General features: G+C 40.8%; 1 protein-coding gene across 3 annotated transcripts in view; it reads left to right on the top strand.

Annotated features, from left to right (window-relative positions):
- SENP5 (SUMO specific peptidase 5) overlaps positions 1-25,625 on the top strand; it is a 69,405-nt gene that overhangs the window by 18,169 nt on the left and 25,611 nt on the right. The window contains exons 1-2 of one of the 3 annotated variants that reach the window (XM_030456618.1): positions 7,572-7,668; positions 22,693-22,821. The exons of 1 other annotated variant lie outside the window; for it this stretch is intronic. The gene's annotated coding sequence lies outside the window, so the exon portion shown is untranslated. Of the gene's footprint in view, positions 1-7,571; positions 7,669-22,692; positions 22,822-25,625 lie in introns of those variants that run through there. One more of the 3 variants, XM_030456619.1, reaches the window with a different exon arrangement.

The raw sequence follows: 25,625 nt of genomic DNA, 5'->3' as shown, positions 1-25,625 counted from the left end.
AGTGACTTTTCCTGATCCAACTTACCTTCTTCTGACAGTAACTCCTGAAACAGATAAGCCTCCAGCCATCAGTCCTTCACTGTTTTCTGATGCAAATTCCTAAAACTGGATTTAAAATTCATCTTGCTGCAGTATGTGGTGGTTTCCCTCTTGACAGTTTTCTGTGTGAGAGCAGCAAGTGTGAAGGTGTTGAAAAGCAGCCTGCAGTGCTCCATGTCAGCTATAGCTCTCTAGCAGGAAACACTGCTGCAGTGAGATCAAAAACTGATATTAGCATGGTATCTGAGGCAGTGCTGCCAATTCGTTTTTGTGCTGTTAGAGACTCTGCTATTTTCTTGCTTTGTTGCTTCATCTGTAGCACAGTGGCAGTGGTGGCTGTCATTATTGCTAAGGGATAGTCTATCATGCTTATCAGTGGAAAATTAAATTCTTAATAAAGTAATTTTGCTTAAAGTTTTGTCTTAGGTGGTAAAAATTTCCCCTTTTTTTTAATAACAATTCAAAGAATGTATTCGTTGCCTGAAAGTGTTTCTTTAGTGCAATGTTGTTAATGTTTATGGGCATTGGGACAGATATGTTTATATTTTTTGTCTGTTTTCATGGCTCACTCTTATAGCACTGACTCTTGTCATTCTTCAGAATACTATTCAAGTTCCAGAAAATGAATGGAGGGCCAGTATCTGTTTCACAGTTTTACCAGGAGAAAGCCATAGTAAGACCCCTGAAAGCAAGGCAGTTTCCCTGTGTGTGTCAGTCAATCCACAGAGCTTCTTGACCGGTTGAGCACTTGGGGCAGAGCTCCCTAGTGGAGACATGGCTTATATTGGCAGACTAACAGTAACCTTTTGGCAATATACTTCAAACTGGCTTCCCATGCTGCATAAACTATGTCTGGAAGAAAACTGATACTGCTGTAGTCAGGAGAAGAAAACCATCCAGCCTCTGACCAAGACCATCACATGAGCAGGCACCTTCTGTGCAGACAAGGGCTCAGCTGCAGTATCTGCCCCTGACTGCCAGCTGGCAAGCCCTGCCAAGCCCTTTCTGCTCTTGGTGCCTTCTTTAGTAAAACCAAATAACACCACTTCCCACCCCCTGGATCCTTGGGTCAAAATTATAAAGGCACAGGCAAATCGGGTGGGTAAAGCAAGTCCCCCTACCAGTCTCTGCTTTTCCTGTGAATAACTAGGCTCATGGCCATGCCCTGCCAGCAGAATAATGGTCTGTCTGCTTGGTGATAAGCCACAAAACCCGGGAAGCACTCCTGGCACCTTCTGAAGTGCAATCTAAGGTGCATGTCAGCACTGATTAAATGGAAGCTTTATAGAAGGCGGTTTGGGCCTTGATTATTTCAGAAGCACCAGCAGTCAGGGAACTGGATCACTTGAGCTGTCAGCTGGGTGATTTAGTGCATCTCCTATAGGGAGTAATGAAGGTTGTGATAAACTGCAGTGTAAGAAGCCAGTAAATAACTTTTATGGTAGAACTGTATTTGAAACACTGAATAATGGCAACTGGTGTCACAGATCTTATGGAAAGGTGTTTTCCCGAGTTATATATTCAAATGGACATAGTGGATGTAAGCTGTTCTTTTGGAAACCAGTTGAAATCAATAGAATGACTTCAGGGTTGATTTAAGAAAAGAAAATGCTATCAATAACACTACATATTTATTGATAGCATGAAACAATTAACTCCCTTGGAAAAGAGGAGTAAATGTGTTTATGTTAATGCTGATTTATTACCTTATTACTTCTATAATACAAAACAAGACTTCCAAACCCTAGTATCCACTTTTTTTTCTTTTTTTCTTTTTTCCTTTTTTCTTTTTTTCTTTTTTTAATCTTGGCCTATTTATCAGTTCTTTTTATCATGAAACCCACACAAATGAGGAGAGACATTTATTATGTTCTTTTTATTTAACCATACATAATTCAAATCTGGAAATGCTTTCTTCTGAAAGAAATACACATTTATATTTAACACTTTTCTCTAATTTTATTTTCTCTAGGTTATTTTAAGAACTGGTCATATTTAGGTCTATATTTTTTATTGTTTTTAAATTCAGAAAAGCCTCTAAATTTATGTCCAGTGGAAAATTAAATCTCATGTTCTAGTTATAGACAGAACTACACCAATAGATTCTTACTAAAAAAATTATAGATGAGGGGTTTTTTTATGCTTTCATGAGCCCATCTTCTTTGCTACTCTATTCAGTTATTTTCAGAATAAATAACTGAAGTAACACTGAAATACTGTCTGCTTTTGGAGTGCTGCACCATGGCTGCTGTACACTGGACAGGTGCTTGTTCTGACTGAAATTAGAATTTGGTTTGACACAAGAATTGCCGAAACATGTGGAGATAACTTCTCTAAAAAATTTTTGCACAAGCCATGGGGCTCTTATCTCTGCCTCCCTGTATTTTGGGAACTCAGGGAATGTAGGAAGCTGACTTTTAACTCTGTTGGGGCCTGTGCTGGCTACAGTGCATGACTGTGACAGGCTGATGGATGATGTAGGGCCAGGTGGATGCTGAACCATCAGACCTGATCTTGTACCACTCACAGCCATCGCCCAAGTCTGCTCTGACTTCAGAGAGGAGGCTCCTGGGCTGTACTGCAGGCAGCAGGAGCTCTGGATGTTTCCACTGCCTGATCTCTGTGGCTTTCATTTTGCCCATTATTTATTCTAGTCCTCTGTGGGCTTTGTTTTTCCAAGTCTTGGTTACTTACTGGAGTGAACTTATCACCAGTGAAAGGTCTTGGTTTGACTGCCCCACATAGTGACATTATTCAGCCCACCATGCAGCTCTCAGATGCTTTGGTGTATACCATGAGGATGTCCAGAGATTTATATGGTGCTGGACCTTTGCATTTCCTGATGAATTTTTGCCTCCCCTTTCCACGTCTATGGCCAGGTAGAGCACATCAGGGTGTGCTCCCATACTAGAGGTGTTAAGAGAACCTGGGGCCTTCAAGAGCATAGTAGGATAATTTAGGACAGGTCAGACAGAAGCTGTATTAAGTATGACCATAATGGGAGAACACTGTGACACATGTCCACCTCTGCTCTCTCTTTCTCTGCCAACTGATTGCAAAGACCCAGCCTATATACTGCTTCAGGGGAGGAAAAAACCAAAAAACAAAAATAAAACCAAAACAAAACCAACAAAACAAAAAAAAACCCACAAAAACAACCCATAGCCAAGGAACCAACCAACAACAACAACAAAAAAACAACAAACCCAAACCAAAACAAACCAAAATAAAAAAAAACCAAACAAAACCAAACAGAAAACCCCAAACAGGTAAAGAAAACATGCAAAATGTCAAAGCAAACAAAGCCAGGTATCAATCCCTGGGAGTGATGGACTTCTTAAATATCTTGCTAACTGCCACAGTTCTAAGAAGGAATCAAAGGGTAAATGATATGACCATATGAAGAAATGGTTCTTGGAGCCTACAGAAGTGGCACACCCAGTATTACCTTAGCTCAGGAGTGGGGAGCTGGGAACAATCACAGGCTGTTAGCTTTCTGTCAAAGGGGATGTGTTTTTAATTAGGATAAACTTCTTAGCAAGACCTCTCAAATTTTAAATAATTTTACCACTGCAGAGGTAATGTGGGGCAAATGTTGTTTTTCTTAGGCTGCTAGGAATCTGCAATAAGTGTTGAAACTCCTTCTCAGAATCCCCTGAGAGATTTTAAGATCAGAATTATCAGAAAAGTGTCACAAAACTTGACTAGCAGTGGGGAGCTGTTATGCTTTGTGAAGTGGCATAAGGAGAATTTGAAGGATGCCAGGAGGGTGGAAAAACAGTGCAATGCTTGCTCTCTGCCTTTTGAATTTCTGGAAGACAGAAATGGTTTTGACTTACAAGTCCTAGGCAGCTTCTGACTAGAGCCAGTTGCTAGAAAATACATTCAGTAAATATAAACACATTCTTTTCTGCAAATGAGCAGTGTCACTAGATGATACTCTAGGAGAACTTTTCTTTAGAACCAATCAGGGATTCCTTGATGAGTTTTTTTTTTCTTTTGCTATTTTTCCCCTCAGAACTATCCCAGTTTTTGAAAATTGTAATTATTCACAAACCAGGATCCTTTTCTACTACTATTCTAAGTCAATCAAGGTATGGAACTGCTTCTTCAGAATATGCACGACAAGATATTTTGACATTTTTAACCTGAGATATTAATATTTTTATTTCAATTGAAGTCACTTTCTACTTTGAAGTAGAAAAAACTTAAATGAAAAAAAATTTAAAATAATGTCAACAAAATACCCTGAGTGACATAACCTGAATGTTTTGTTCAACTTTCTGTTTGCAAAATTTCCAGTTTTTCCTTCTTTGACTGCATAAGTGCATTGACAAGCCAGGATTCTTTGATTATTGCAGAGGTTCCTCCTGCCCTGCATCAAGGCTGTAAAATACTGACAGAGCAAAGTTATCCCTGAGGAACAGGGCTTTGGCTGGGGGCTAGGCTGTATTCCGACATTTCCAACAATTTTGTAAAGCAGCAAGTTTTTCCTGTCTCTCTGTTCCTGCCTCCCTTGAACTACTGGAAATAATTTCTTTGGATTAAATTAGCAAAAGGCTTTTCATAGATGCATGAATGGATTCAGGTAGTGACATCTATAATATATATAAGAATATAAGAGAATGAGAGCTGCTTAGAAGATTGGCAATTACAGTCCTACCATCCTTCATCCATTCATTTAGTTTAGTTGCTCCTTTCTAGGAACCATCTGTTTCTGGTCTCCTCTGCCTTGCCTTTCAGTAATGCTGCTGCTGCCTGTGGAGCCAGCCCCATCCCTGACTAGTTGTGAGTTCCTGAGATCCCTTCTAAACTAAGCCAGGGCACTGGCCCTCATTGGGCTAGGTGGCAGGTTTGGCTTCTGACCAGGTACAGAGCTGCAAAGCAGACCTACAACACCCTGGCAAAGAGAAATGCTGCTTAAACTGGTGTGGGTATACCCTAGAAAACCCACACATAGGTAAAGCAGTGCAGTTGCCCACTGCTCTGGCTTATGCTGTCATTCTGTATAAAGACAAATTAGTGTACTCGGAAGCAATCAGAAGTAATTACTCTTTAAGAAACAATAGGCGTCACTCTGTGGCTTCTATCTGACAGCTAAAGAACTTGGCTTCCTGTGAAAAAACCATACAGCTTAATCTTCTTGTGTCAGATTGTATTTCCTTGTCCTCTCTTGGTAAATGTTTACGTTGCTTCAGTAAAAGGGGCACTGCACAATCTTGGCTAACAGGGGACTTTGTGTTTAGAAATGGTAACAGGATCCAACATCTTTCAGCCATCAGTCCCGAGATGAACGCAAAGGTTTGTAGATACAGAGTGGCACCTCTGCAGGTCCTTCAGTGGTCCCATTCTCAGGAGTAAATACTGTTTCCATGAAGTCAGCTCCTACTGTTACATGAGCTGACACTGCAGCACAACAATGATAGGAAATGGAATGATAACAGGCATGGAAACCTGGCTGTTCTTTTGCTCTTCAGGTAAGGGATTCAATGACATTCCAACAGATTAATTTTAGGAGTATAAATAAATGCACGGAGCACTGCTTTTGCCACTCCTCTTGATGCATTTTCATTCCCATCACCCACTTGTCATTTTTTAGGTGTTTTCTTGTAGATCAAACACTTCTGAAAGGCTCCAAATTTCATCTTTGAAATCTTAAAGAAATCTAAAGACAGTGTCAGTCAGTCAGTGATTGTGTCTGACATTCTTCCAGGAGGAACTACAGGATCCATCTCAGTGAAGATGAAGCCAAAGAGTGGCAGATTGAGATCTTGGTGAGCTCCATTCTTGTAGTGACTATGAAGTGGGCCTTTTAGGTAGTAAAGTGGAGAGAATCTAAATTTCACATCCTGGCAAATGCTGTCATCACTGATGATGCCCTCAGAGGGTTGTTTCAAACTCTGTTAAGCAGTGCACAGGAAATCTGGATTCAGTTCATGGATTTGTTTTGGATGTTCTGTATTATTGAATACACAGTGTCCAAAATCTGGTGATTTTGAGGATATGTCCAGTGGTGAGAGATTGAAATATTCCATGTAATTGGGTTCTTGGAGGTAAGATAGATAAAAGCCAGCTAAATACTGTTTTATTATTGGGTTTTAATCTATCTCTGAGAATTGACAGTGAAACAAGACTTTTAGGCAGGGACATTTTTTTTGTAAGAGCAAACTAATGAAGTTGATCTTCATTAGTCTTTTAAAAGAGACTACAACTCTCAGTAAACTTTGCTGTGCTTGATCTCTTCATCAGGAGTCTGGTGTAGCACTGGAACAGGTCACTCAAAGTGGTTGTGAAATCTTTGCTTTTTTATATATTTAAGATGCTGTCAGGCCAAGCCACGGTTGTCTGGATCTGGTGTTGCCAATAGCTCTGAATGGGAGGTTAGGCTGGGGATCTCCATAGGGTGCCTCCAGCCAGCAGTGCTGTGATTCTATGGTTCTAATTAGCTTTCTTCTACATGGAAGTACCACAGTTATTTTAGGAAATATCTGTATCTTTTTACAATGGAAGCAAACAAGATGAGTGTTTATTATCCTTTATTACTAGTATTAAGTCGGTATTCTAACAAAAAGCAAACTCCTGAATAGCCTTGCTTTGTGGCTCTCAAAGCAAGATTAAGGGCTGATATTAGACTAGAGTAGATATATTATCCACTTTTCAAATGGATTTTTATATTGTATCCATTTGTTGTGAGCCTTACATAACAATTTATTTGATAGCACCATACTTATGTCAGTTCTGTATAATAATACTAAGACAAAAATTGCCAAGTATTAACTTTGCAAACATGCTGCAAAATACAGCTTTAGTGTGTCATTGTCTTATGAGGATACTTGAGGCTGAAATATCTTCCTCACCTACAGACTCGTCAGACTGATACTATACACTCTACAGAGTTAACAGCTGTGACTATTCCACTAATGGGAAGTATTTTCTCTTTCTTATGTTAAAGATAATTCATTATTCACTTCTTTCTGGCTTATGTTCAAGATCCAGACAGTCCTATCTCAGTAACAGAAACAATCAGAACTTAATTAGTCCTCTCAAAATTCAGAGTGACTTGTGTGTATGCTCCTTTGGCTATTAAAGCTGAAAACTCTCACATAAAGAACAAGAATTGTAGTGTAGTAATAACATGAGATTCTCATTTTATGTTTTTATGTTTACTGCTTCCTGCTATTTCACATATATGGACTGATATAAAAAGAGTGTGCATGCATATTTACAAAGATGCACATTGTATTGCATTCTGCATGGCTCTATTAACAGGCTTTTAAATTTTGGTTTTGTCTGTGGAGGAAAATTGTTGCATTTGCATCTGTCATTTTGTCCTGATGCATATATGAAAAAGATATGAAATACACACACCAGGAATTAGGAAAATGAAAGATACAGAAATTCAAGGCACTGAGTGAATGATTTTTACCATGGATGATATTATTATTATTATTATTATTATTATTATTATTATTATTATTATTATTATTATTATTATTATTTCTTTGTTAAAGGTGAGCTTAATAGACACTTTCAAGAAGTAAACAGCAGTGGAGGGAGCCATGTCTGCCAGAGGTGCCTGGACTGGCCCTGGAATGATACCTGAACATGGATACCCACATTCACTTTCAGGTCTGTAGAGGTCCTTGCACTGTGCTTTTTTTTGACATTATATCCACAGAGTATGGATTCAGGAACAGCTGCTTTATGTCATTCACTGTCTTGTTTTCTGCCCAGGCAGCTTGTTTCAGCAGGGAATCTCTCTCAAAATGTGTACTCTGCTCTGTGTTTATGTTGAAAAAGGGAAGATCAAAGCACGTGCTTGGAATTGTTAAAAATGAGGCTGTGCGATTAGGGACCCCATCTCATTCTCAGTCCCATATGTAGGTACTTCCATGTACCTGCCCCTGCCCTTCATCCCCGCTGGAACCCGGGGCAGGAGGCAGTTCTCTGAGTATCAGGCTGTTCCTTTAGATGGCCATCAGAGGTCAGGGCTGTCTTTGAAAGGAAGTGGACTTAACCTTATCTGTGACTAATTAGTTGTCTGCAATGAGGAGAGACCCAAGATCAGGTGATGGTAGTGGCTTTACTGAGTCAGAACTAAGACGTGTGCGATCTGGTGTCCTGTCTAAGAGGAGTGAAGTACTGGAAACATAAAAAAGATAACAGAAAAAGGGGCACCTAGACAAGAGTCCCCCTTCTGATGTGTCTTTCCAGCTTCTGGCTCTCTGAGGCACTTCTGAGCTTCAGGCTGTATCTGAATTGCTGTATGTAGTAACTGTCGGTGGATTCCCATGATTTTATCTAATTTTTTGAACCCAATTATTCCTTGGGATTCTGCATCAATCAGTGACCTCCATGTTCAACTACCACTGTGTAAAAAGTGTTTCCATTTTGTTATAAGGAACAAAGAGAAATTATTCCCTGTTTGCTCTCTCCATCCCACTCCATGCTAAGTACCTCAATCATATCCAAGTACAGCTGTCTGTTTGATAAGCAAATGAGTCCTTCCTATGAAGTCTTCAGTTATAGAAGCTATTTGTTACCTCTGATGTTCCTGCTTCACTCCACTATACTTTTATGAGATGGTGTGACCAGAATTGCATGCAATGCTCAAGACATGGACACACCAGGGACTGGCAAAATTGCAGAATGATATTTCCCATTTTGTTGTCTCTTCCTTTCCCATTTTTCCTTAGCATTGTGTGAGAGTTAACAAGCAGCTCTATTGTTAGAAGAGCCTAGAGGGAGAGAGCCTCGCAGGCTACTCCTGGAGGAAGGATACGGATAACAGGATATGATTTATCTGTTTAATTTATGTTGGACTGTTTGATTTTGCAAAATTAACTTCCTCCCCGAAGAAAGATGTCAGATGAAATTTTCAGCTGAAAAATGGAAGGGGAGAGTGAGAGATCAGTGTCTGTAGCAGTGCAAAGCTGTGCGCTTTGATCCTTCTGCTCTCTTGCTGCTCTGCCCCACTGTGTATCTTGCCTACAGGACAAAGTCTGGGGGCAGGACTGGGGAGACTGCCTTATCCAGAAACTGCCAACCAGATTGTTTCCCTTGGATCAGGCCCTATCTCAGCAGTTATGTCCTTGGCTTTTCACATGCAGAAGAAGCACTTTATTAAAAGAAACCAGATACTTCCCAGAGTCTAACAGCTTGCATTTTGAACTATCACCCCTAACAAGGGACCTCAAAACTGACCCCAAGATGTTAATTTAACCATTACAATTCCATTAGTCTAATTTGTCATGAAACATCTTAAACTAATTACCTGCATTTGTAAGTTAGTCCACATGTCATGAGATAAGAAGTCAAGCATAGTCACAGGTCACTGCTCTGGGCTGCCATCACATAAGACAGACCCTAGATGAAAGGGAATTCAGAGCTGATAGGAGGAATCTAAATGACAGCTACTCAGTCAGGACAAGGCAGCCGTGGCTGTAATGTAAAAATTGGACCATAGTTTAAGAAGTGGTGTTTTGGAAAAGATGGGGCATGCCCTCATTAGCAGAATAAGGTCTGGGCAGACTGATTATAACACATCCCCATAAGCATTTGTCTTGAAGGTGGTAATTTGATAAATACAGGTCCACCTTAAACCATTTGCTAAATTTGGCAGACAATATTATCTAACATTTATGACTGAATTTAAAACTGTCCCTTTTCAAAGAGACCTGATTATGTCCTGAATGTTACTTGAAAAAGATCATTTGGGAACTTCTGTTGGTTTCCTCAAATGACAAATGTTGAAAGAGAGGGAAAGACCAATTAGGAGTATGATTAAAGGTTGCTCAAGCCCTTCACTGAGTAGTATGTTTGGCTTCAGCTCCCTATTACTTGTTGAAAATCTGCCCATGTATTTATAGTGGGAGCTGCAACATGCTGTGTGCCACAAACACCTCTCTCCTTTAGATTTAGGCAACTGTAAACTTCCCTTCATTTCTCTTGTTGCAATGCCTGTGACATTCCCCTAGAGACTAGATGAGGAGAAGGATATGGTATGTGATTAATGCAGGATGAAGCATTCCCAAATTTCCTCTTTCTTGTTTCTGTTTCCTTCTTCACTGAGAAAGAAGGCGCAGAGGGAGGTGGCTGAGAGCAATTTCCCTCATCAATACACAGTGTCATTATCACACTCCTGTCTGCCTGTGCTGGGTGTGAGGGGTAATTAAATCCCTGCCTCCCCTCAGCCCTCTGTCCCTTAGCTGATCCATATGGACAGCAAATGCAATTGAATTCTTCACTTCCATCACTCATTTGATCAATACAAAGGGCCGGAGACAACATAGCTCTACTGGTCCAGCCAGCCCTACCTTTGTGCTCTCTGAGTATGTGCTCTGTCCAAGCCATAAATCACAGCTACTCTAAATTATAGAGGCTGCCAATACATCAGAGAGCTGGAGCAGAAGCTCCCTGTGATCACAGCAGGGAGGGGAGGATAAGGAAGACCCTGACCAAGCTGTCTTTTCTGTACGCAGAAGCTTTATTCAGACAGCAAGGAAAAGAGCAAGCCTGGGAGTTTTTGCTCCTCTTGCAGGCATAATCCTGCTGCAGTGGCTCAGCAGTACTCAGGTGTTGTCTGCTGTCCTCAGGGAAAATTGAAATCTTCTTTCTACAGGCCATAAGGCAGTTCCTGAGATTAGGAAAAGACTTCACTTGGTGGTGTATTACTGCAGTCTTTATATCTACAGTTATATTCTTTTTGGCATCCCAGTGGCAAAAAAGGAGGACTCCTTGGTTTGCATCTTCCCATTGCTGTCAGACAGCACTGGGGGTTCTCTGTCCTCTGTCAGGAGGACTAAAGGCATCACCAGGATGTCCCCAACTCCTCCCACACTGCAGCAACTGCACAGCTTGGTGGTGTGAACACCGTGGCACTTCTTTCTTTCCTCTGTGGAAGCTCACTTGCTATTTTCTACCAATATTCCTCCAAATCTTTAAAGGTCTCCATATCTTTGGCCTGTCTCTGATGGACATAAGGTATCTGCTGGTCTGCAATGAAAAATCGCAGACAATCCATCCTTTCAATCTCTTACTTTTTTCCTAAGCAGATAAGGGAGGCCCTCCCGTGCTTGTCAGCTTTGCATTCTTGGTATGTGCAGCATAGTTGAATATTGCAGATTAAAGGTAAACAGTTGAACAAGGGTAAAAAGAAGGAGCAAAGCAACTGTTTAATGAGATAGAGGGACTTTCCTCCTGAAAACTGTTTGTCCATATCCTGTATGTGGGTAATTGCAGAGTATTGTCTTTATGGAGCATGTTAGCACTGCTTTTCCAGTTTACTATATTTTACCCTTTTGCAGGATCATCTTTTCACCTTGGTAGCAGTAAATAATTCTTTATGAAATTGTAAATGCCCCACAAGATATTTTTTCAAGCTTATTTCTTCCCTGCACATCTTATGTCTTATACTTGCAACAAAGTTCAGGTGTGCTCAGGAGTCAAAACTTAGGTGGTCTCAGCCTGTATGTATGTTTGAGCCCATGCTATTCCAGGTTAGAACTCCTTTCCACCCAAGCCTGTCTTAAACTGTAACAGAATCTCTAAAGTTACAAATCCAGATATTGTTGAACTGATTTAAAGTATCAGGATATGTTATGCTGACAGTTAGAACCAAACCTTGAAAAGATTAGCTTATTCATAGCCATTTTATCTTAGTCATGTCACTGTCTGTCAGTCTTTCTGCTAGAGTTATTTTCATTTTTGCAAACTCCTTCCTGTGTCTTGGTCTGGTTTTTTGGGTAGGTTCTTCACCTCCTGGTGCCCCTAAGAGCCTCAGGTAGGACAGCTTCACCCCTGGACTCTGTGACTCTATCACTGGTGTCGTTTGCTGGGCTTCACCTCCAGAAGGAAACCTAAGAATCCATCATCATTACAAATTCTGCATAAGCTTGTAGGGACCAAAACAGCTAAGAAAGGTCACTGGAAAATGGGTGATGTATGTATGCAGTGACTGTACATATCACTGTCTTTGTTGGTCTCTGGAGAAGCACTGGAACAGTATAAGAGTTGCTGATGGAGAAACGTAAAAGAGGAAGGATGCATCTGTTAAGAAGAGATGCAGTCATGACTGGCTAGGTATGATAAATAGCATATGCTGCTCAAAGATCTGGTTGTGCACAGGCCATAGTCTCCTGATCTTTCCCCAGCTTGCTCCTGGAGGTCCTTCTGCTGTGGTTGATGTGAACATGGATGTGTTCTTTCTATTAGGTCCATGCAACTGGGATCTACTGGTTTGCAAATCAGTTTAGAAACTTCTGAAATGGCAGATTCTTGGGAACATAGTTTAGGGAAGATGGAAGCCCTGCCTTGGAGAGTGTTGTCACAGTCTAGAGCAGGAAACAATAGTGAGTTTGTGATGTGGGACAGAAGAGAGAGAATCTGTTTCAGAAGGGATTGATGGAATTTATTTTGGGGACTTGAAGGACTGAAGGAACTTATTTCAAAAGACTGTCACACCCCCATCCCGTGCACATGACTACATGCAAGTATTTTTTGCTGATGGAAATGTGATAGCTCTATTTTCTGCCCCACCTTCATCTCCTTTTCTTTTCACTTGTCCATACAGTATCATATACCCTGTGGCATCATATAATTAAAATAGATGATTATGCAGATGCAAATGGGTCCCTAAGGAAGCCTAGCATATGGACATAGCACCACAGGCAAGTTTAAACTGATTATGCAGTTATAAAGAAGTTTCTTCTTTTTAAAATTAAAAATATTTTAACTTTCTTTTCTTTTTTAATGCTATCATCTTAACATTTTCCTCTCTAGGTAAAATCTGAAATGGAAGAGAGGGAACACAGGCTTAACACAGAGTACCTCATGGAAGTGCAGGCTGTACTTTTCTGGGTCTAGAATCCTCCAAAGAGCACAGAACCTTTCCTTCCATTTGAAACACTCCTTCCCCTACATGCAGAGTGCAAACTCCCCATGCATTTGGCTTTTGGATCTGTGACTTCCACCCTTCTTATAATGTGTGAATTTTTTCCCTTCCAAAGCAGAGCTCTCCCCTCCTCCCCTTGTCCCCAAGGAGGCTTTTGCCCCACAAGCAAACTTGGCTTTTAAATAATATGTTTTATTCTGTGTCTGTACTGCTCCCTCCAGCTCATGATTTCTGCTTCTCTGTGGCCTCTGCTAATGCATAGTGTGGCCTGAATGGGCTGGGGTTCTCTGTAGTTCCAGTAAAACAGGCACAATTTACAAATGCTGGAGAGACTGTAGCCTTCTCACTAGCACTGTTTCTTGTTAGGAACTAGAGAAGTACCACATTTTGCCATCTCCATCATAAGCCTGTTTATATTATTATTACCAGCTGATGCCAATTACTGTTCATGTTTCCTTGTCCCAAGGCTTGATAGATACATTCAATGCCATGTTAACCCCTTTTCATTCTTAATAGTACCATTGTGATGGTACTGCCTTTCCAAGCCACAGATGATCTTGCAAGCCTTCACACTAGCTAATCCATCCTCTTTTGGCTTTTCCAAAAGGTGCTGACTTCTAAGGGGAGAACTCAGCAGGGGTATTTTCCCTTCATATCAGTAACCAGAATTCCTTATTTTCTTATGTACTGGCCTTCTCATTCCTCTCCATTGCTATCAGCAATGTGGGTCAGATACTACTAAAAGAATATAATAATAATTTTTAAGGTAAGCAAGAAAGAAAATAAGGAATCTAAGCAGAAGATATCTACATTTCCTTTCTGAAGGTAGAAACCAGATGGACCTGCCCTGACACTTGTGCTGCTGATTAAAATATGGCATGTTATGTAAAAAGAAATATATACTTTTCTCTAAGAGTGATCTTGCAGTAAAGCAAGAGATATCACATGTGTGGAGGAACCAAGGATTAGCTGTTGCCTGAAGCAGATACTGTATGGAGAGCATCACCAGCAGCATCCCTCAGGGCAGCATCAACAAGTCTGACAGACCATAGCAGAACTTTTCTACTTCATTATGTGCCGAAAAGCAACTGGTTTCTGCTCATTAGACACTAATCAAGGTCACCCCTTCATTACTGAATGCTCTGCATTCACTACACTGTTGGCAGGAGGGCTTGCTCTGCTCCTGTGAGTTCATAAAAAAAAAAACAAAACCTCAAACAAAATAAAATAAAAGGAGAAGAAATCCTTTGGCCAACCATCTGTTGGAGCACAGGCTGTGGACACAGTGCAGATACAAATGCCTGGATGCATTTTGCAGGTGTGCCCTGTGACCCATCTTTCCATGGAGGAATTCATTGCGAAAACAGATTGCACCAGACTGTTTCTGCAACTGCAGCTAATCTCACCTTTTCTATATTACTGCTAACGGATTAGCACAAACATTGCTCCTATTTTGAGGCTTATCAAAGGCAGCAGCACATCTCTCTAATCTCTTATTTCCCTGCTTTCTTGAAAGTGCTTAAATGAATGGAGCACTGATGAGCAGGGATGTGGTGCCAGCAGGGATGGTGTCATTTAATGCCTCGGTATTCATGCTATTTAATGCCTGTGTGGGTTTATGTGTCCTGGGTGACTTGCTAACCATCTGGCACCCTCCACCCTTTCATAGGACAGACGGAGGTGTAGACAGCATCTTCATTTGTCTCCAGTCCAGAGAGTGACCAGCAGCAATAAAACAGTACAGTTCTGATATGCCTGTCCCTATACAGCCTGCACCTGCTGTCACTGAAGGATGAATCTTGGAGGCCAGGGTTTGGTTACCCATGATATCAGGCAGTATGGATACTGCCTCTCAGGGAGCTATGGGCACATACCTATATTTCCATTGAACTGGTTGGCACACACAATCTGGATTTTAATTCAGGCTGTAAAAAGTGTAATGACATCTGATCTGCCCTGTTTGTACACAGTTAGCTTGTCAAAGTGTTTCAGACAAGCTGAAATCAGCAAAATTGTTTGTATCACATCCAGTCCTTGTCCTGAGTCCTGTAGCTGGATTTACTGTATCATTGAAGCACAGCCTAAATTTTTAGCTTTATTATTTTCACCAATCACGAAAACTTGGGTTGTTTCCTCCACTCTACTAGGAAGCAGGCTGAGATCCACCCTCCTTGCTTTCACAGCACTGTCACCTGGCATTAACTTTCAGTCATTTTTTCCTTTGAGGCCAGATTGAAATCAGTGACCTAGAAGTAAAATACTCTGTGTTTTGTTAGCAAGCAGTCCCTGGAGCTGTGCAGTCTAAATTGGGATGTTTTCTCAGTGAGCTGTAATTACCAACAATCCTCATTTTGGTAGCAGAACTTATTAATTGCTTTTCACTTTCTCCCATATATTTCTGCTCATGTCACAGTGAAATAAACACTTAAGGGGTCATGATACCCTACTATAAGGCATTAGTTTTCTATGACGACATTCTCAGAGATTATATTACAGATTCACTGATATTTCTGCAGGGAGGGCAGGCTGGAATATGAGTTTGACGCTTACTGTACTGTCTGCTAGTGATACAGCTGTGGGAACTGACCCTGAAAATGCACATGCCTGTGAGAGTATTTGCAGAAACAAGGTCTAGTCATGTGTAGAAGTATTTTTGCAATTAGCCTTCATGTTTATGGGATCACCTGTGGGCAGTACTGGCAGTCTGCTGGGAGGTGCTGACTGCCCTTTTGAGTGCTGTTGCTGAAGGTTCATTTTATTCAGCATTTTATGGGAGTGCCCAGCTCATGTTGTAACTTTAGTGCAGACTGGTAATATTAATAAGTAATATCTCCTTTGTTTTAGGGCTTTTTTGTGTTCAGGTTCAAGGTCAGATCCAGTTGGCCACTCTGTGGTAGTATCTAATGAATTGCCAGCATCCCAGAAAATACAATTTGAGATTAGAAGCACCACCACCTTATTACAGTGGTAGTCAATTGCAAGTGGAAGGGCAGGGGAAAAAAGGGCAAGGTAATGTAACTTGTGAGTGGAATAGCACTCAATTGGTGTATTATGAAATTGTCATTCTGTGCCACTGTTCAGCATAAATGGACTAATCTTCAGTTTGAAAATGAGGAGAGCTTGACTGTTAAAGAATAAGTCATTTGGCTTCTGGCAGCAGCAGAAGATGCTGTAATATTAGCTGTAAGAACTTGTGCATTCTTGGTAAGGAGATAAAAATGATTAAACTGCACTGCTTGCTTCTCTGTCTTCTAAAGTAATACATATTTGGACCCAGATTAGTCTAAGCATTTGCATAATTCCTCAGGCCATTCATATTCAGCCATGCATTTCAGCTTATGCTTAGACTTGAGCAAATGCTGAAGTTTTGTTCAATTCCAGGGCCTACAGCCTTGCTGAACAAGGTCTTGCCCATTAGCTTAAAATGCCCCAGTATCTTCTGAGATTGCTATGTAGCAAAAAGAAGTGTCCTGTACTTGTTGTACTACAGACTGAATATTCTTCAATGACTTAGAAAGGTAAGGGTGAAGATCTTGGGGCCTCAGAAAGGTTAATTTTCAATAGTCTTCTGTTGTAAATCTAAGAGCCAGAGAACAGGGGTCATGTCTCCCAAGAGTTTCATGGACTCTACAAAACTGGCGGTCACACTGACTGTCTCCTTTCCGCTGGGTTCTTCCTCAAAAGGAATGAGCGAAGCCAAGGGAGTAGTTTTGTTGGGCTCTTCAGGACACAGAGCTCTCCAGGCTGTTCTGGATTACACTTTATTATTCCACAGTAACTTCTTAACTTTGGTAAGGCTGTGCCAGGTGGTAGCCATTGTTGAAGTGAATTGTAATTTTAAAAATATCTTTGAAAAATGTTAGCATTGCCATATGTATTTCTGTCCAAACTTGGAAGCAGGTTATGGAGAAAAACCTTGATATGCTGCATTTTTTGTTTTGTGGAGATGGAAAGTTCAAACCATATTGCCTGGCATTTTCAAACTCTTGTGTGTCAGTTCAGTTCAGCATCAGAACATGTCAGCCAATACACTTCCACTGCTTCATGAAGACGTGTGTGGGAATTAGAAATTTTTAAAATGGGATTGACCCCAGTCTAAAATGAAATGTTTGGTTACAGCTTTTTAAAGAAAATACAATAAAACAATTGACTTTTTTTTTCCTTTGGAAAAAAAGGTTTTCCAACATTTTGTAGAAAATCCTCTAAAGGATAGATTTATGGCCTGAAGTCTTGTTCACAGTAAAACTGGTGGGAATTTTGCTGTTAACTTTCATGTAGCCAGAACTTCACTGAGGTTTCCTTTGCAGCAGAAGGGATTGTGTGACTCTTTATCTGGATGTATTAATGTAACTTCAAAGCCTTTTGTCCCACTTTAGAAATACAAAGTATTCTTATATATCTCATTTGATTCTTGGAGTTCTTGCACGGTTTTTGTCTCTCTCCCAAAGAGCCAAAAGGAGGTCAATCGATATTTCTTAAAATGAAGACCAGTAACATGTTCTAGTTCTTCACATTAGTAGTAGAAGAAAGTGCAAATGTCCAGATCAGTGCTCTGCTTCACTGAGCTGTCTGCAGATCATGGCTTCTGGATGTTTGTTTTGAGAAGGAGAATCAGTGATGGTTCCAGATGTAGGTGTTTACTGTGAGATCATACTCCTGATCTGGTATAGTGCCTGTCTCTGTTTGCCTAATCCCAGTGCATTAGATGATTCACCTGCTGCTGAATTTTCCTTTCTGTACAGCAGATTTTATTAACTGACAGAGACACCTATTTGGAAGCTGTTTTTCCATCCCAAATTGGAGTCCTGGTATTAACAGTTGTTAATATGAGCAAAGAGCAGTTCATTCCATTGCTGGGTGACTGGAGTCCTTTCTTACCTCTACTGTACCTGGGGTAAGGTACCAACAATAGTATGAGAGGGAAGACAAAGGACTGGAAGAATCAGAGGAGAGAGAAAATAAATGTTTCTAAGGAAAAAGGAGTGTTCAGTGAGCAATTTTCATGAGATGCATACATTTGGAAATTTGCTAAAAGGTATTTGCAGTGTTTTTTATAAGCAACATTAAATGAAAGTCATTAGTTCTGGACTTAACCTAGCCATTTGTCCTTGGATTTCGGGCTAGCTCAGAGCAATTTTCTAGTTTTGCACTTCAAGCCCATCTCCACCTGCTTTCAGGTAGAGTGCAGGTTCCACTGCAGTGAGGACAGTACTGGTAGACACAAAAAGAGCTGTACCTTCCATGAAGGAAGTGGTTCCTAGGAGGGGCCTGAGAGCAGAGTTTCAAAAACACCACGTTCCCAAAAAAAGGGCCAAGTTTTTCAGAAGGGCCGAACAACAAGCACTCCTACTGTGACAGATGGCTCAGTATTTCAAAAGATCTTCCCATTAAAGCTGGCTGGAAATTGTCTATTCTCTTGTTTTTGACAGAAACTTGTGTTTTCTGTTAAAAATAATAATAGTGCCGAATGGGCAGATTTCCTTTCAGCATTCTATTTTTATGTAAGAGTTTTAATTGTTTTGGTCAGGGGATCTCTCGCTCTCATAATACAATCCTTTACAACTCGCTGTGATGGAGAACTATGGAATAGATGCTTCTGTAAGTCTGATCACCTGCTCTGGTCCCCCAGTGAAACTTTTCTGAAGCTCTAGCTGAACACAAGCATGTTGCGTGTGATGTGGTTGACAGAGCACTTGAGTGCACTCCTTCCATTCAATGGATTTCTTGGATAAGTTTCCATTTAGGTTTTCTAGAGTGGCCTAAGCTTTGTGGTACTTATTTGGGACCCTGAGCACGTGATCATCAGGGGGAGAATGCCTTCACTTGTGGCTGTTCACATTTCAAGTGTTTATAGGTAGCTCAGCACTCAGAAAGTGAAACTTAAGGCTGTTTATCAGAATGTGTGCTTTGACATTTCCTTGGTTTAACTTACCCATCCATAAAGGGGAGGTAAATCTTCATACTCAGCAAAGGATTTGCAAAATTCAGTGTTTACGCACACAACTTCAGAGAAGCAGAAATTCAAGAACATCTTTCACTTCATCTGAATGTCTGAGAGATCTTTTAAACTGTTAATTGATTGAGCAATCATAATGATGTGTCTGTGGGGATGAAGGGGGAGGAATAATTTACAGGTGGGAGAAATGAGGCATGAATGACTTCCTAGCTTTACCTATGTGCCATGCTGTTAGTCTGTGTCAGATCCAGACAGATACCTTCTGTCCTGTCTCCTTTTGCATCCGTCATGGGTAGCTGGGAAAATCAGCTTCCTCCCCCCTTCGTCCTCTTCTTCCAAGGGGGACCGATTTTCTTAACATCAGGCTGCTGTTTCATGAAAGTACAATGAGTCCATATGTGGCCCATCTCTTTGAGGGAGCAAATTTAGATCTGGGACACCTTTTGTAACTCCCAAGTGCCACCCACTGAACAGGACATGTTGAGAGAGCCCTCTCCACTGCCAGGGAGAGACGGAGTCTGGGAGACTTCTGGGTGTTCTTAGGACAGCTGCACATTCTGCTCTGCCTTCCTCCTCCTGACCTTATGCACAGTCAGATTATGATGTGCTGTCCCCTGCACACCTTCCACACAAATTCAGGTTTGCTTCACTGAGCAGAGTGGCTCTGGAATATCTGACCTGGCTCTGAAATACCAGCTCACCTCCAAGGAGTAACATGGCCTCTCTTTGTCACCTCTCTTTCCTGTCTGAACCTCTGTATCTGGGGTCAGTAGATTTCTGTACAGAAAACACCGTGAATCTTCTGGCATATGTAGGATAAACGAGCACAACGTTAATTCAAATTGTTTGAAATTTGTGGGATGTGCAGGGTAAAAATACTGCTTAGGAAAAGGTCCAATGCACAATTTCATCTACAGTTTGGCTGAGAATCCTGTTTAAATTTAGTTCTTAAACACAGCTGTGAAACTCATGAAGATGTCACATCAGCTGCTCACCCAGCAACCTTTATAGCCTCCTGGGAAGTTAATAAAAACACCAATAGAGAGCAGTAATTCTAACAGGCTGCTTTGCTTCCTTCTTCTGGCTGCTCCTTGTTGAGCTCCTGCAAATCACACTTTTCTTCTAGCCAACCTGGTTCTGACTGCTTCTCCTTATCAGTTATTCATATCTGAAAAGGAAACGAAATATACTGTCACAATTCACTGGAAATTCCTGGAAAGCTTTTTTTTATTTTTTATTTAACTGACAGGGCTTATGGCTACCTTTAGCCATAGCTTTTTAAGTTGTTTTTATCTGGGTAGCAGTGATAAGCCCTCCAGGAAAAAGCAGTGGTAAGTGGTGGCTTGTGATAAATATTTATTACTACCTATAGTTGTGTCTTCTATTCTTTTTCAGTTTATGTATCCTGCAAAAATTTTCTGGTAAAGCTGCTGTATGGTGAATTTAAGCTCATTGGTTTCTAGCTTTCCTAATTGTGTTTTACAGACTCCCTACTGCATCTGGGACCAGGGCTAGAAATGCCTTGCTTAGTGACATGGATTGTGTTCCACAGGTCATTGACACTCAATATTCTGCTTTATCTAAATTACCCAGTCTTCAGTTTTCTCTTATCTAATCCCAAAAGTAAAAGGTGTGTGCTATGGGCAGATTTAATGCTTACACATCCATTCCTATTGAACATTTGTTGGAAAAGGAGATGAAAGCAAGTAGAGCTTGACCTGGCAGCTCAGTGGCCAGGCTGCCAGGACACAGTGCCTGCTAACAAGCTGCTTCTCTGCACCTCAGCAGGTGATGGGGTTCCCAGCAGCTCAGGAGCCCACTGCCAATGGTTAGCACATGCTGTTGTGAGGAGTCTCATCAGTCAGAACTGTCTCATAAATAATTTAAAGGAAAGCAATTAGCACACACAGCTGTAGCTGGCTGCAGAGTCACAGTTATACCTGCCAGGGCAATGTGGAAATGGAAATTTCAAAACCATTTTTTGAAGTCACCAGAATGAATGGTCTAGCTTGGAGCTAGGGTTGGTGGGTAGTTGTTGATGAGTAAGGAATAATTACACTTTCATGTCTTTTTATGTGTAATGAAATACAGGAGAGAATTCTAGTAATTTTTGCAGATTGGGAAAGGGATCAAAGGGATGCATGGTATGAAGAACTCCAGCAGCTAAGGCCTTATCCTTCCAAAGACTGCAACTCATTCCGCTTCAGAGAAAAGGGGACAATATTTAATAAAGACCTGAACTTGCATATTGAAGGCATCAGTTGGTTAAAGACTTCCCAGAAAGAATAGACAAGAGGAAAAGGAAGAAGGTATTGCTTCAAGTTCCTCCTCCAAATGTTTGCCTTGACAGATCAATGAGACTAAATTGTTTGAGAACTTCTAACTAATGATAAAAGGAAGAAGAACCTGGACTTTAAGAAACTCAATCAACTATCGGGGAAGTAGGGTTTGTTTGTGGAGGTGAGTCCTGAGAAGCAGATACCCATATTAAATCTAGAGTTGACACTACACTGGGGAAGGAACATGTAAATATATTTTAGGATAGGGTCAGAAATCAACTAACCTTGATCCTACCTTCAGACAAGGAGACAAAACAGATAACATTGCAAGGTCCTCTCCAGCTTGTTTCATAGCTGTGCATTCAGTCATGATAATTCTGGTAGCTTAGTGCCTAGAACATGTTCAGCTTCACAGGATCCCCCTTGGCTATGGAATTTTTATTCCAGTTTTAACAGCTGGGAACTAAATTGCAGCATGCTGCCAAATGAGGCTGTCCCAGTCCTAAACTCTGAGATTCCTTGCTTTTCCTACAAGGAAGTTTGGTATTGTATTGTGAAAAATGCATTCAAATGTTGTTTGTTCATATTATAACTACCATTCATGTGTTTTGCTCAGATGCTCAAGTCTTTCATGTACTGATTTCTTTCATTTATTTATTTTTATTAATCCTTAGTGGAAACTGGGAAAATGAAGTGTCTTATAGAACTGCAGATTAATTAGTGCTCAGTAGCCATAAGTTTACTAACTTTAAAAATTTTTCTTGAAGACATATTCAGCCTTTAGGTCGTGGGGGTGAATTTGCAGTAGTTTGGGTTTTGTTTCCTGTCAATTAATACAGCCTTCTTTCAATTTAACATGATAGCTATCCGTTGTTCTCTGCTTGGCTCTTCTTAAGGTCATCTTGACCAAATTAATGCATTTTGTAAGATTCTAGATTGCATTATCTTGTGAATCCCAAATAAGTGTTCAAGAAATGTAAAATAAAATAATAATCTAACATGCTTAAGTTAACATCTTTCTCTCCTATTCAGAGAAAATTGTAGTGCAGAATTTGGTTTACTATCCATAAAAGTCTCAAGGAAGGTTTAGTTATCCTTCTTGAAGCAAGCTGAACCCTTGATCTTTATAACAATATTGCAGGTTTGTATTGACAGTACTGCAGTGCAGAAATATGAGAAGCCATTAAAAATCTCAACTAGGTCAAATAAGATTGTGCCAGAATTTTATTCAAAACAATAGGCATAATGTTTTCAGAATGCAAGAAAATGCTCACAGTACAGGAGAGAGATGAATTTCTAATTTTAAAAAGCAGATTGTCTGGCTACAGAGGTTGGCTGGGCTCTGCCAGTGACTGTGTAGTGCATGAGGATAAATACCTGCCTTAGATGGTATCAGAGGTTACAATTTGCAGTCTCTGTTGGGATATTGAGATATTGGGATATCTCTCCATTGCCTTTCATTATTAGTTAGGGAAGAAACTGTTCTTCACTAAAGGTTCTTCTCCCTCAACTTTAACTTGTTGTAGACTCTGTCCATAATGAATGGAGAAGGAATGGCTTCTTCACCCAGAGAGTCCTCTTCTAATACAGATGGGATGGATTGCCACTGGAGGAACATGTGCTTTGCTGTTCATTTCAGAAGCCCCGGCAGCCAGGTCAGACTGGATTTCTCTGTTTTACATAGCCATTTTTGGTTAATACCACAGTAAACTTTACTACAGTAGGATCCCTAATGTTTCTTGGTGCTAGCTCAACTCCCATAACATTGTAGAGGTTTTGCTTTTGTTAAGTTTTCATAGGTTTTTTTCATATACTAAAAATGGAATCCTCTAATGAACCCTGTTTTCCCCTTTTTAGTCTCAGCCATCAGTGATGATCTAGGTGCTTAAATCTTCAACATTTGTCAGATTGAAGTGCTTACAGTGAATAGCCATGGGCCAGCCACACCTGGATAACTTTAAAATGCTAGCAAGAGATGTTTCCATCTAATGAGGTTGGTTATTCACCTAGGGCTCAGTCCTGCACAGGAATCTCTAATATGACTGTGAGAGTTTACATTTACATGGATTTTGAAGGAGTTTGGCAATTACAGTAATAGTGTCATTTGGGGAAGCTGATAATCAAATCTCTGCTGCAGGAGGTTTTTAACTTTTGTTCTTTAAAGTTTTCAGAATGGCAATGACAGATTTGTCTTGCTTCTTAATTATTTCTTATCCTATTTCACTCTTTTGTTTCTGATTAAATAACCCCTCACAATCCGACATGAATGAAAGGCAGCACACTTCCAAGAGAAAGTCCCACATCTGGCTGTCAAGCAAAAGACAAAATGTAGCAGTAGGATGCTGTGCATCAATAGTGCTCCCAGGAGGCAGCCTTCTTCCAGATCTTGCCCCATGCATGTCACTGAGAAAGAAGAAAACCAGCATGTTTTAATGAAGGATACTGGCAGCTGGCTGGAAGAGACCACATTTATCCTTTCTGTAGCACCATTTGGACTAAAATCATTTATGCATGTTTAAGAGTTGTTGTCATTACAAAAGCAGTGACAGGGAATTCTCAGATCATGGTTCCATGTATATTTTTGCTGGTATCTAATTGGATTCCTGCTTCACCTTCCAGCCTTGACTCCATCCCTGACTCCAGTGGTCCCTGTACAATTCCAGAGGAAAAAAACCTCTTGGCTATTTTTTTTTCCCTCCTTTTTCCCATGTGAATAAATTTAAGCATTCAGTCTCCAGGGAGCTTCACAGATAACAGTATTGGCACACCTCAAGGGACAGTAGGAGGGAACAGAGATACAAGAGTGAAAAATAGCAACTGGAGGCAAGAAACTTCCCCAGCTGTTTTTCCTGCCTAACTAAGCATGTGGAAACACACCTAGAACTAGTTTTAAATTACCTGGCTGAGTGGCAGCCCTGGTGAGCTACAGAGCACAACGGAGTGTTGTTACCTGCATATTTGCTCAGTTTCACAAGTGAGCTCTGCAGCCTGCACTGTCCTGGTGCCAGACAATACTGCCTGTGGTACCTGGAGTAACTAGTTTAAATATAGCCTGTGCATGGTCTCAGTGAACTCTGGTCTGTGCAGACATACAGAAATATGTAATTATGGACTATCCAAGTCCAAAGCTAAACACTACTTTAGGGGTGCCTTTCTTTCACTTCCACAGTCCCTTTCACAGTTACATCTGGGGCGTGTTGACTCCAATCTGCTTGTTTTCAAAACACGCCTGCAGGGCCGGGAAGCAGCCGAGTGGGTGTCCTATGGAGTGAGATCTGAGAAGCACTCAGTCTGTTTTGCAAGAAGCAAGAATCACTTGGGACTTTAGTGCTCCCACCCATGTGAGGGCAGTCATCAGTCCCGCAGCAGAGCTGTGCAGCTCTTCATCCTTCAGCACAATGCTGGGCATCTTCACTTAAACTGCTCATGAGGGTGGCCCAAGCTATTCTGACTTGCATACAAAGTGATCAAGGAACAAAAGTGTTCTCTGCCCTGCAGCCTGGGCTAGAGAGGTAGTAGCCTCCAGCTGGCAAGTGCTGGTGGCCACTGTGGGGTGAAGCTCTGTCCTGAAATGCCAGATACAGAGAAGTTAATTTCAGGAGTTTGCGATGGAGCATACTGCGGATGTTAACACACATGTAGTAGGGATGTTTCCTCTCAGAGGACTCCAGAGTATGTCTGTTGCATTACTGCTTCTTTCCCACCCCTTATATTGCTGTGATATAGAAGGATTAACGTCGTGGGGTTTCTTACATCCTAGAGAAACTTCAAACTTCCTGAAGCATGGGCCAAGGAGCAGCCATCCTCCATCGGCTATAATTGGGTTCAGGTTAGAGTTCACCTGCTCTGAATGTACCTTTTTTAAAGCTTTTTTACTTTGTTGCAATTTAACAACAGTCCTTTCAAAGTATTTATTGACAAGTGTGTGCTGAGATGTACAGATATTTCTGCCAGTATAGTCTTTACATCACAACTTGAAGCTATGTGAAGGAACGTGCAAGCAATCCTTAATTTTACTTCTATTCACAAGTGGAAAAATAGGCAGGGACAACAAAGAACAAATTTAATTTTCTTTCTTAAACCTTGCCAGTTTGAATAATCTTTTGCTGTGTTTCCTGATGTGGCTATTCACATTCTTTTGTGAATTCAGACTGGCTGTTAGCAGCCTCCAAATAAAACACGGTTATATGGAGATTTACCTTGGCCCTGTTCTTGCTTGGCGACATGAGACATAGAGCAGCCAACTGGTTCAGCTCATGCTACATGTTCTCTTCCAGCAACTGCTTCCTGTACAAGCCCAGTGCTGTCCAAATTAATGGGATTGTTGCTTTAGCTCAAGATGTAGGAGATTTAGTTCTGGTGTTTGTGTCAGCAATCAATGAAGTCAGGAAACTGCCTTTAAAGAGCATTCAAAAGCCCTTTTATTCTGAAAGAATCAAATCCAGGCTTCTGTTAAATG

Source organism: Calypte anna, chromosome 9, assembly GCF_003957555.1.
Source record: "Calypte anna isolate BGI_N300 chromosome 9, bCalAnn1_v1.p, whole genome shotgun sequence".
Lineage (NCBI taxonomy): Eukaryota > Metazoa > Chordata > Aves > Apodiformes > Trochilidae > Calypte > Calypte anna.
Note: the sequence above shows the minus strand (reverse complement) of the source record. Positions and strands in the feature narration are given on the sequence as shown.